Here is a 12,126-nt window from a genome sequence, read left to right on the forward strand (position 1 = left end):
CTGAACTGATGGTCTTAGGTGACTTCAACCTGGACTGGCTGACACCGATCTCAGATGGCTTTAAGAACATTTGTCTTGATCTTAATCGAACCCAGCTAATCACAAAACCCACTCACTTTTTACCAGTGACCTTCTGTATGCCGATGATTCAACCATATACGCATCAGCAATCACAGCTAATGAAGTCACTGAAATCTTTAACAAAGAGTTGCAATCTATTTTTGAATGGGTGGCCAGTAATAAACTGGTCCTGAACATCTCTAAAACTAAGAGCATAGTATTTGGAACAAATCATTCCTTAAGTTCTAGACCTGAATATTGTAATGAATGGTGTGGCTGTTGAACAAGTTGAGGAGACTAAATTTCTTGGTGTTACCTTAGATTGTAAACTGTCATGACATATACATATATATATATATATATATATTTTTAACTTAACTAGGCAAGTCAGTTAAGACCAAATTCTTATTTATAATGACGGCCTACCCCGGCCAAACCAGGATGATGCTGGGCCAATTGTGCGCCGCCCTATGGGACTCCCAATCACGGCCGGATGTGATACAGCCAGGATTTGAACCATGGACTATAGTGACGCCTCTTGCATTAGATCGCTGCGCCACTCAGGAGAATTCAGTGGTTGTTAAGATGGGGAGAGGTCTGTCTGTAATAAAGAGATGCTCTGCTTTTTTGACACCACACTCCAAAAAGCAAGTTCTGCGGGCTCTAGTTTTGTCTTATCTTGATTATTGTCCAGTCGGGTGGTTGAGTGCTGCAACGAAAGACCTAGTTAAGCTACAGATGGCCCAGAACAGAGCGGCACAACTTGCTCTTCATTGTAATCAGAGGGCTGTGTTCAGATCCCTTCGGAAATAATTCAGATCCCTTGACTTTTTCCACATTTTGTTACGTTACAGCCTTAATCTAAAACAGATTACATTTTTAAAAAACTGAGCAATCTACACACAATACTGACAAAGTGAAAACAAGATTATTGAAATGTTTGCAAATGTATCAAAAATAAAAACAGAAGTATCTTATTTACATAACTATTCAGACCCATTGATCATTCTTGAGATGTTTCTACAACTTGATTGGAGTCCACCTGTGGTAAATTCAATTGATTGGACATGATTTTAGAAAGGCACACAACTGTCTATATAACGTCCCACAGCTGACAGTGCATGAAAAAAAAAGCCATGAGGTCAAAGGAATTTGTCCGTAGCGCTCCAAGACATGATTGTGTCGAGGCACAGATCTGGGCAAGGATACCAAAACATTTCTGCAGCATTGAAGGTCCCCAAGAACACAGTGGCCTCCATCATTCTTAAATGGAAGGAGTTGGAACCACCAAGACTCTTCCTAGAGCTGGCTGTCTGGCCAAACTGAACAATCGGGGGAGAGGGGCCTTGGTCAGGGAGGTTACCAAGAACCCGATGGCCACTCTGACAGAGCTCTAGAGTTCCTCTGTGGAGATGGGAGAACATTCCAGAAGGACAACCATCTCTGCAGCACTCCACCAATCAGGTCTTTATGGTAGAGTGGCCAGATGGAAGCCACTCCTCAGTAGAAGGCACGTGCGTGCTTGGAGTTTGCCAAATGGGGTGGCAGGTAGCCAAGTGGTTAGAGCTTTGGACCAGTAACCGAAAGGTTGCTGGATTGAATCCAGGAGCTGACAAGGTAAAAATCTATTGTTCCATGGCCTCCCGAGTGGAGCAGTGGTCTAAGGTACTGTATCGCAGTGGTAGCTGTGCCACTAGAGATCCTGGTTTGAGTCCAGGCTCTGTCTCAGTGGTCTAAGGTGCTGCATCTCAGTTGTTAGCTGTGCCACTAGAGATTCTGGTTTGAGTCCAGGCTCTGTCGCAGCATCCAATTGGCCCAGCGTCGTTAGGGGAGGGTTTGGCAGGCAGGGAAATCCTTGTCCCATCTCGCTCTAACGACTCCTGTGGTGGGCCGGGTGCAGTGCACGATGACACGGTGTTTCTGTGTCATTGCCAGGTGTACGGTGTTTCCTCTGACACATTGGTGTGACTGGCTTCCAGGTTAAGTGGCCATTGTGTCAAGAAGTAGTGAGGCTTGGTTTGGTCGTGTTTCAGAGGATGCATGGCTCTTGACCTTCACCTCTCCCAAGTCCGTAGGGAAGTTGTAGCGATGAGACAAGACTGTAAATATCAATAGGATACTATGAAATTGGGGAGAAAAAGGGGTAACAAAAAAATATGATGGAACTCCCTTCCATCTCATATTGCTCAAATGAAGAGCTTCAAATGAACCTGGTGTAAAAAAACCCAGATAAAGCTGCACAACGCCTCTGACCTGGATAGATTGTGGGTATGTATTGATATGTAGATTATGTGTGTCATTTATAAATGGATGTAGTTCTGTCCTTGTCTATTAATGTTCTGTATTATGTTTCATGTTTCCTGTTTTGTGTGAACCCCCAGTAGAGTAGTTGATGCTTTCACAAGAGCTCATGGGGATCCTAATAAAATACCAAAACACCACTAAAGTAATACTGCAAAAAAATGTGGCAAAGAAATGAACTTTTGGTCCTGAATACAAAGCATTATGTTTGGGGCAAATCCAACATTTAACCTGTCTGTTAAAGAGGTTGTGATGTGATGTGTATCCTGTCTGTTAGAGGCTGTGATGTGTATCCTGTCTGATAAAGAGGTTGGGATGTGTATCCTGTCTGTTAGAGGCTGTGATGTGTATCCTGTATGTTAGAGAGGCTGTGATGTGTATCCTGTCTGTTAAAGAGGCTGTGATGTGTATCCTGTCTGTTAAAGAGGCTGTGATGTGTATCCTGTCTGTTAGAGGCTGTGATGTGTATCCTGTCTGTTAAAGAGGTTGTGATGTGTATCCTGTCTGATAAAGAGATTCTCTGTGCTCACTGTGTTATTACCCCCAGCAGACAGGCCACGGTTGCCAGTTTCTCTATGCATTCAGAGACAAAAGGAGAGTCCCAGGAGGCCTAACGCTTCCATTTATCTGCAGACTAATCAAGTGTACTGGGATTCGCTGGGGGCCTAGTGAAGTGCACTGGGATTCGCTGGGGGCCTAGTGAAGTGCACTGGGATTCGAAGGGGGCCTAGTGAAGTGCACTGGGATTCGCTGGGGGCCTAGTGAAGTGCACTGGGATTCGAAAGGGGCCTAGTGAAGTGCACTGGGATTCGAAGGGGGCCTAGTGAAGTGCACTGGGATTCGCAAAGGGGCCTAGTGAAGTGCACTGGGATTCGAAGGGGGCCTAGTGAAGTGCACTGGGATTCGCTCGGGGTTCCACTCTGTTGGGTCTCAAGAAACGACAGTCCATTTCCTAATGTATTATTCATGGTCTTCTATTGCCTGCTTTGACCATGTCTTGCTTCTTAATAACGGCACTTCCTGGTTTAAATAAAGGTGAAACTAAATTGACAAATAACATTGAAAGCAGATCTGATCTTTTCCTGATTGTTTCCCCCAGTCGGTGCCCTAGCCCTCTGTGACATGCACATGCAACCTCTGGCAAATCGTTTGAAGGGAGGGCTTGAAGGGACGAATGCTATTCACCCCTTTGACGCAAGTCGACAGCTTGGAGGTCTGATTATAATGTGCTCTAACAATCTGGCTGTCAGGAATGACAAAGTTTCTGTTAATAAATCTAATTACTTCAAACTAATGTTGCCTCTGGGGATGGGATGCTTCAAGCACAGACCTGACAGCCTGCCTCTGGGGATGGGGGGGGGGGGGGGGGATGCTTCAAGCACAGACCTGACAGCCTGCCTCTTCATGACGCACATTAGATGTTAGACACACGTGCACGTGCAAGAACACAAACATATGCACGTGCACAGACATAAACACATGCATGCACACACACACACACACTGCTGAAGCATCAGAAAATCCATGCGGTTCATGAACAAGACAGGACTGTCTGTCTGCCTGCCGCCTGTTTGCCGCATGTCTGCCCCTCTGTCTGTCTGTCTGTCTGTCTGTCTGTCTGTCTGTCTGTCTGTCTGTCTGTCTGTCTCTCTGTCTCTCTGTCTACCTGTCTGTCTCTCTGTCTGTCTGTCTCTCTGTCTCTCTGTCTGCCTGTCTGCCTACCACATACCTGCCTGACGCCTGTCTGCCTGCCGCCCGTCTCAGAATGGCCTCTAGAATCTACAATACACCCTCTTTCTTTTATTCTGTATGACTACGTCATAGATTCCTTTTCAATATACTGTTTTATGGCATAGATAGGTCTATCTTTCTACTATATTAGTTGAAGGTTTCATGAATTGGAACAGGATTTGCTTTGAGTGCTTCTCGCACGATAAGGTCAGTAAGAATGCCCTCTTGTAATCTTTTATTTGAGCTCTCAGAACAACGCCTAGACAGTGAAGTAACGTTCAAACGCATTGAATCACGCTGAATGTGTTTGGAAATTCATCGGTCTCTTCTGAACGTTTAGGGCAAGGCCCATTCATGTTTTCATTCCCGACACAAAACAAATAATTCAGCCCTTGGTCCTTTTGTATAACGTACTGTGTGTCATGTTAGTGAATGTAATAACAGAGCTTTAACGCAACACACCCACCTACTGGTTATGATTGGATTGAAATATTGGGGATATGACCATCCACTGAGATGAGGCTTTCTGGTGAGGGGCTCCACCTTTCAACTACAGACATTTCAATAGGATGTCTTTCTCTCTGAGGGGGAGGAGTCATTTCATTATGTCCACTAAGAAGCAGAGCCCTGAATGCCCACACTAAATCTGCCTGTCTGTCTGTCTGTCTGTCTGCCTGTCTGTCTGTCTGTCTGTCTGTCTGTCTGTCTGCCTGTCTATCTGTCTGCCTGTCTGAGAGACCCCCTGTTGTAGGTATGGATGTCTGCCTGTCTGAGAGACCCCCTGTTGTAGGTATGGATGTCTGTCTATCTGTCTGTCTGTCTGAGAGACCCCCTGTTGTAGGTATGGATGTCTGAGAGACCCCCTGTTGTAGGTATGGATGTCTGTCTATCTGTCTGTCTGTCTGTCTGAGAGACCCCCTGTTGTAGGTATGGATGTCTGAGAGACCCCCTGTTGTAGGTATGGATGTCTGTCTATCTGTCTGTCTGTCTGAGAGACCCCCTGTTGTAGGTATGGATGTCTGAGAGACCCCCTGTTGTAGGTATGGATGTCTGAGAGACCCCCTGTTGTAGGTATGGATGTCTGTCTATCTGTCTGTCTGTCTGAGAGACCCCCTGTTGTAGGTATGGATGTTTGATAGACCCCCTGTTGTAGGTATGGATGTCTGAGAGACCCCCTGTTGTAGGTATGGATGTCTGAGAGACCCCCTGTTGTAGGTATGGATGTCTGAGAGACCCCCTGTTGTAGGTATGGATGTCTGAGAGACCCCCTGTTGTAGGTATGGATGTCTGAGAGACCCCCTGTTGTAGGTATGGATGTCCTGAGAGACCCCCTGTTGTAGGTATGGATGTCTGAGAGACCCCCTGTTGTAGGTATGGATGTCTGAGAGACCCCCTGTTGTAGGTATGGATGTCTGAGAGACCCCCTGTTGTAGGTATGGATGTCTGAGAGACCCCCTGTTGTAGGTATGGATGTCTGAGAGACCCCCTGTTGTGTTGTAGGTATGGATGTCTGAGAGACCCCCTGTTGTAGGTATGGATGTCTGAGAGACCCCCTGTTGTAGGTATGGATGTCTGAGAGACCCCCTGTTGTAGGTATGGATGTCTGAGAGACCCCCTGTTGTAGGTATGGATGTCTGAGAGACCCCCTGTTGTAGGTTTGGATGTCTGAGAGACCCCCTGTTGTAGGTATGGATGTCTGAGAGACCCCCTGTTGTAGGTATGGATGTCTGAGAGACCCCCTGTTGTAGGTTTGGATGTCCTGAGGCGTTTTAATAACACTGATATTTCTAATAAAACTAGATGAGAAGCAGTTAATCCCTGAACCGTCAACCAGGAAAGACTGGCACGCTGTTGATGTTAGTTTTATATGTGCAGTTAAGGGTCGAGGAAAGACTGGCACGCTGTTGATGTTAGTTTTATATGTGCAGTTAAGGGTCCAGGAAAGACTGGCACGCTGTTGATGTTAGTTTTATATGTGCAGTTAAGGGTCCAGGAAAGACTGGCACGCTGTTGATGTTAGTTTTATATGTGCAGTTAAGGGTCGAGGAAAGACTGGCACGCTGTTGATGTTAGTTTTATATGTGCAGTTAAGGGTCGAGGAAAGACTGGCACGCTGTTGATGTTAGTTTTATATGTGCAGTTAAGGGTCGAGGAAAGACTGGCACGCTGTTGATGTTAGTTTTATATGTGCAGTTAAGGGTCGAGGAAAGACTGGCACGCTGTTGATGTTAGTTTTATATGTGCAGTTAAGGGTCGAGGAAAGACTGGCACGCTGTTGATGTTAGTTTTATATGTGCAGTTAAGGGTCGAGGTGTGCTGCTCTGTTATGAACCAGCTGTAGCTTTTCTAGGTCTTTCTTTGCTGCACCTGACCCTATTACCAGACGCTAATCAAGATGGAGACAAGACCAGAGCCTGAAAGACCAGTACAGTTGAGTTGTGTGAAAATCTTTTTATATTATTATTATAACAGACATACCCTTCCCCAATCTTCACAACAACTTTGTCAATATGGGTGGCTCAGTTGGTAGAGCATGGTGTTTGCAACGCCAGGGTTGTGGGTTCGATTCCCACGGGGGACCAGTATGAAAAAAAAATAATAAAAAAAAATGTATGAAATGTATGCATTCACTACTGTAAGTCGCTCTGGATAAGAGCGTCTGCTAAATGACTAAAATGTAAATATGACTTGAACATGATAATTGACAGTCCGATGTTATACCTACAGTAGGAGTTAAGCTTCCTCTACTTTTCCATGGTCCCACTCTTAACGTAGAACTCCAGTTGAGGTTCATGTCTTAGAGAATGTTTTGAACCAAATACAATGCTTTTAATTTTAGATGTATACTGAACCAAAATATAAACGCAACATTTAAAGTGTTGGTCCCATGTTCCATGAGCTAAAATAAAAGATACCAGAAATGTTCCATACGCACAAAAAAAGCTTATTTCTCTCATATTTTGTGCGCAATAGGTTTACATTCCTGTTAGTGAGCATTTCTCCTTTGCCAAGATAATGACCAACACTTTAAATGGCCTTCACTTCATAATCGTCGCCAAACACATTGGCTCCAGGTCATCTACAAGACCCTGCTAGGTAAAGTCCCCCCTTATCTCCGCTCACTGGTCACCATAGCAGCACCCACCTGTAGCACGCGCTCCAGCAGGTATATCTCTCTGGTCACCCCTAAAGCCAACTCCTCCTTTGGTCGTCTCTCCTTCCAGTTCTCAGCTGCCAATGACTGGAACGAACTACAAAAATCTCTAAAACTGGAAACACTTATCTCCCTCACTAGCTTTAAGCACCAGCTGTCAGAGCAGCTCACAGATCTCTGCACCTGTACATAGCCCATCTTTAATTGAGCCCAAACTACTACCTTTTCCCCTACTGTATTTATTTATTTTATTTATTTTGCTCCTTTGCACCATATTATTTATATTTTAACTTTTAACTTTCTTCAAACTACAAATCTACCATTCCAGTGTTTTTCTTGCCATACTTTATTTACTTTGCCACCATGGCATTTTTTTGCCTTTACCTCCATTATCTCACATCATTTGCTCACATTGTATATAGTCTTATTTTTTTCTACTGCATCATTGATTGTATGTTGTTTTACTCCATGTGTAACTCTGTGTTTTTGTATGTTGTCGAACTGCTTTGCTTTATCTTGGCCAGGTCGCAATTGTAAATGAGAACTTGTTCTCAACTAGCCTACCTGGTTAAATAAAGGTGAAATAAATAAATAAAAAAATAAATAAAAATGTTGTGTTTATATTTTGGTTCAGTATACATCTAATATTAAAAGTATTGTATTTGGTTCAAAACATTCTCTAAGACCTAAACCTCAACTGGAGTTGTGTATAAAGGGTGGGACCATAGAAAAAGTGCACCTGACAGGTGTGGCATATCAAGAAGCTGATTAAACAGCATGATCATTACACAGGTGCACCTTGTGTTGGGAACAATAAAAGGCCACTCTAAAATGCCACAGATGTCTAAAATTTTGAGGGAGAGTGCAATTGACATGCTGACTTCAGGAAGGTCCACCAAAGCTGTTGCCAGAGAATTTAATGTTAATTTCTCTACCATAAGCCGCCTCCAACGTTGTTTTAGAGAAATAGGCAGTCTGTCCAAATGACCTCACAACTGCAGATCATGTGTATAGCATCGTGTGGGCGAGTGGTTTGCTGATGTCAACGTTGTGAACAGAGTGCCCCATGGTGGTGGGGTTATGGTATGGGCAGGTATAAGCTACGGGCAATGAACACAATTGCATTTTATCGATGGCAATTTGAATGCACAGAGATACCGTGATGAGATCCTGAGGCCCATTGTCGTGCCATTCATCCACCGCCATCACCTCATGTTTCAGCATGATAATGTACAGCCCTGTGTCAACAAGGATCTGTACACAATTCCTGGCAGCTGAAAATGTCCCAGTTCTTCTATGGCCTGCATACTCACCAGACATGTCACCCATTGAGCATGTTTGGGATGCTCTGGATCAACGTGTACAACACAGCGTGTTCCAGTTCCCGTCAATATCCAGCAACTTCGCACAGCCATTGAAGAGGAGTGGGACAACATTCCACAGGCCACAATCAACAGCCTGATCAACTCTATGCGAGAGGAGAGGTATTCTATTGGCTCCTCAGTTCTAGGAGTGTTGGAGGTCTAATGTCAAAGGGCTGTCTAAATACTCTGTTTTCTGGCTTATTCTTTTAAAGTCTTAATTGAGCTTTTAATCCTATTTGACTTAAATGTACTTATCGGCCTAGGCATAGTCTACTCTTTCATGATCAACCATCAATAGGCCATCAATAGGCCATCAATAGGCCATCTCAGAAAGTTGTTTGTGAATAGCCTAAATAGAAACCTAGTAATAATGAAAAGAAACAAGATAGTCTAATAGGTAGTTTAAACAAACCTGATACGTTTTTGCTTTACTTCACCAAAAGTGTAGGAACAAATAAAATACATTTGACCAACTGACTTGTTGGAAAGCTGGCATCCTGAGCTCTTCAGCATCCTGAGCTCTTGAGCTCTTCAGCATCCTGAGCTCTTCAGCATCTTGAGCTCTTCAGCATCCTGAGCTCTTCAGCATCTTGAGCTCTTCAGCATCCTGAGCTCTTCAGCATCCTGAGCTCTTCAGCATCCTAAACTCTTCAGTAAGGCCATTGTGTTTGTCTATGGAAACTGCATGGCCATGTCCTCGATTTGATACACCTGTCAGGAACGGGTGTGGCTGAACGTAGTTGCTCACATTCAATACTCGACCTGACAGACCTTGACCTGACAGTCTCCATATTATTTAGCTATTTACACATAGAATTTTTACATTACAGCTTTATCGTACAGGCATTGTCAACTGTCATTTTTAGGCTAGGTTGTAACAACCTCATGATGGGTATAGGGGAAATTAGAGTATCGTGTAGTAACCTAAACCTATCGATGTTACATTGAAAAAAAAGAATGGAATATGAATGACAGTCATCCAGTTTATTGTAATAGAAATAAGGCCGTGCTCATGAAAATAAACTAACTACCACACGCACACATATCACTTGGCTCAACATACCACAGCCACGTATTTCATACTTTAAATATACACCTAAGAATGTCAATACAAATCTGAATGGGGAGGATGTGCACAAGGAGAAAGTGGTTTCTAGTACATTAGGACTGTCTTCAACAAGACATTAGGACTGTCCTCAACAAGACATTAGGACTGTCCTCAACAAGACATTAGGACTGTCCTCAACAAGACAACACATTAGGACTGTCCTCAACAAGACAACACATTAGGACTGTCCTCAACAAGACAACACATTAGGACTGTCCTCAACAAGACATTAGGACTGTCCTCAACAAGACATTAGGACTGTCCTCAATAAGACATTAGGACTGTCCTCAACAAGACATTAGGACTGTCCTCAACAAGACATTAGGACTGTCCTCAACAAGACAACCCATTAGGACTGTCCTCAACAAGACATTAGGACTGTCCTCAACAAGACAACACATTAGGACTGTCCTCAACAAGACATTAAGACTGTCCTCAACAAGACATTAGGACTGTCCTCAACAAGACAACACATTAGAACTGTCCTCAACAAGACAACCCATTAGGACTGTCCTCAACAAGACATTAGGACTGTCCTCAACAAGACATTAGGACTGTCCTCAACAAGACAACACATTAGGACTGTCCTCAACAAGACAACCCATTAGGACTGTCCTCAACAAGACATTAGGACTGTCCTCAACAAGACAACACATTAGAACTGTCCTCAACAAGACATTAGGACTGTCCTCACCAAGACAACACATTAGGACTGTCCTTAACAAGACATTAGGACTGTCCTCAACAAGACAACACATTAGGACTGTCCTCAACAAGACATTAGGACTGTCCTCAACAAGACATTAGGACTGTCCTCAAGAAGACAACCCATTAGGACTGTCCTCAACAAGACATTAGGACTGTCCTCAACAAGACAACACATTAGGACTGTCCTCAACAAGACATTAAGACTATCCTCAACAAGACATTAGGACTGTCCTCAACAAGACAACACATTAGAACTGTCCTCAACAAGACAACCCATTAGGACTGTCCTCAACAAGACATTAGGACTGTCCTCAACAAGACATTAGGACTGTCCTCAACAAGACAACACATTAGAACTGTCCTCAACAAGACAACCCATTAGGACTGTCCTCAACAAGACATTAGGACTGTCCTCAACAAGACAACACATTAGGACTGTCCTCAACAAGACAACACATTAAGACTGTCCTCAACAAGACAACACATTAGGACTGTCCTCAACAAGACATTAGGACTGTCCTCAACAAGACATTAGGACTGTCCTCAAGAAGACAACACATTAGAACTGTCCTCAACAAGACAACACATTAGGACTGTCCTCAACAAGACAACCCATTAGGACTGTCCTCAACAAGACATTAGGACTGTCCTCAACAAGACAACTTATTAGGACTGTCCTCAACAAGACATTAGGACTGTCCTCAACAATACATTAGGACTGTCCTCAACAAGACAACACATTAGGACTGTCCTCAACAAGACAACACATTAGGACTGTCCTCAACAAGACAACCCATTAGGACTGTCCTCAACAAGACATTAGGACTGTCCTCAACAAGACAACACATTAGGACTGTCCTCAATAAGACAACCCATTAGGACTGTCCTCAAAAAGACAACACATTAGGACTGTCCTCAATAAGACAACCCATTAGGACTGTCCTCAACAAGACATTAGGACTGTCCTCAACAAGACAACACATTAGGACTGTCCTCAACAAGACAACACATTAGGACTGTCCTCAACAAGACATTAGGACTGTCCTCAACAAGACAACCCATTAGGACTGTCCTCAACAAGACATTAGGACTGTCCTCAACAAGACATTAGGACTGTCCTCAACAAGACATTAGGACTGTCCTCAAGAAGACAACACATTAGAACTGTCCTCAACAAGACAACCCATTAGGACTGTCCTCAACAAGACATTAGGACTGTCCTCAACAAGACAACACATTAGGACTGTCCTCAACAAGACAACACATTAGGACTGTCCTCAACAAGACAACCCATTAGGACTGTCCTCAATAAGACAACCCATTAGGACTGTCCTCAACAATACATTAGGACTGTCCTCAACAAGACAACACATTAGGACTGTCCTCAACAAGACAACCCATTAGGACTGTCCTCAACAAGACAACCCATTAGGACTGTCCTCAACAAGACATTAGGACTGTCCTCAACAAGACAACACATTAGGACTGTCCTCAACAAGACAACCCATTAGGACTGTCCTCAACAAGACATTAGGACTGTCCTCAACAATACATTAGGACTGTCCTCAACAAGACAACACATTAGGACTGTCCTCAACAAGACAACACATTAGGACTGTCCTCAACAAGACAACCCATTAGGACTGTCCTCAACAAGACAACACATTAGGACTGTCCTCAATAAGACAACCCATTAGGAC

At 43.8% G+C, this 12,126-nt stretch overlaps 1 protein-coding gene across 4 annotated transcripts in view; it reads right to left on the reverse strand.

Moving 5' to 3' along the window:
• The window catches only part of LOC115200656 (atrial natriuretic peptide receptor 3), an 89,682-nt gene that overhangs the window by 37,910 nt on the left and 39,646 nt on the right, over nt 1–12,126 (reverse strand). The gene's annotated exons all lie outside the window — the stretch shown is intronic.

The sequence above is a fragment of the Salmo trutta genome, chromosome 9 (genome assembly GCF_901001165.1).
Source record: "Salmo trutta chromosome 9, fSalTru1.1, whole genome shotgun sequence".
Taxonomy (NCBI): domain Eukaryota; kingdom Metazoa; phylum Chordata; class Actinopteri; order Salmoniformes; family Salmonidae; genus Salmo; species Salmo trutta.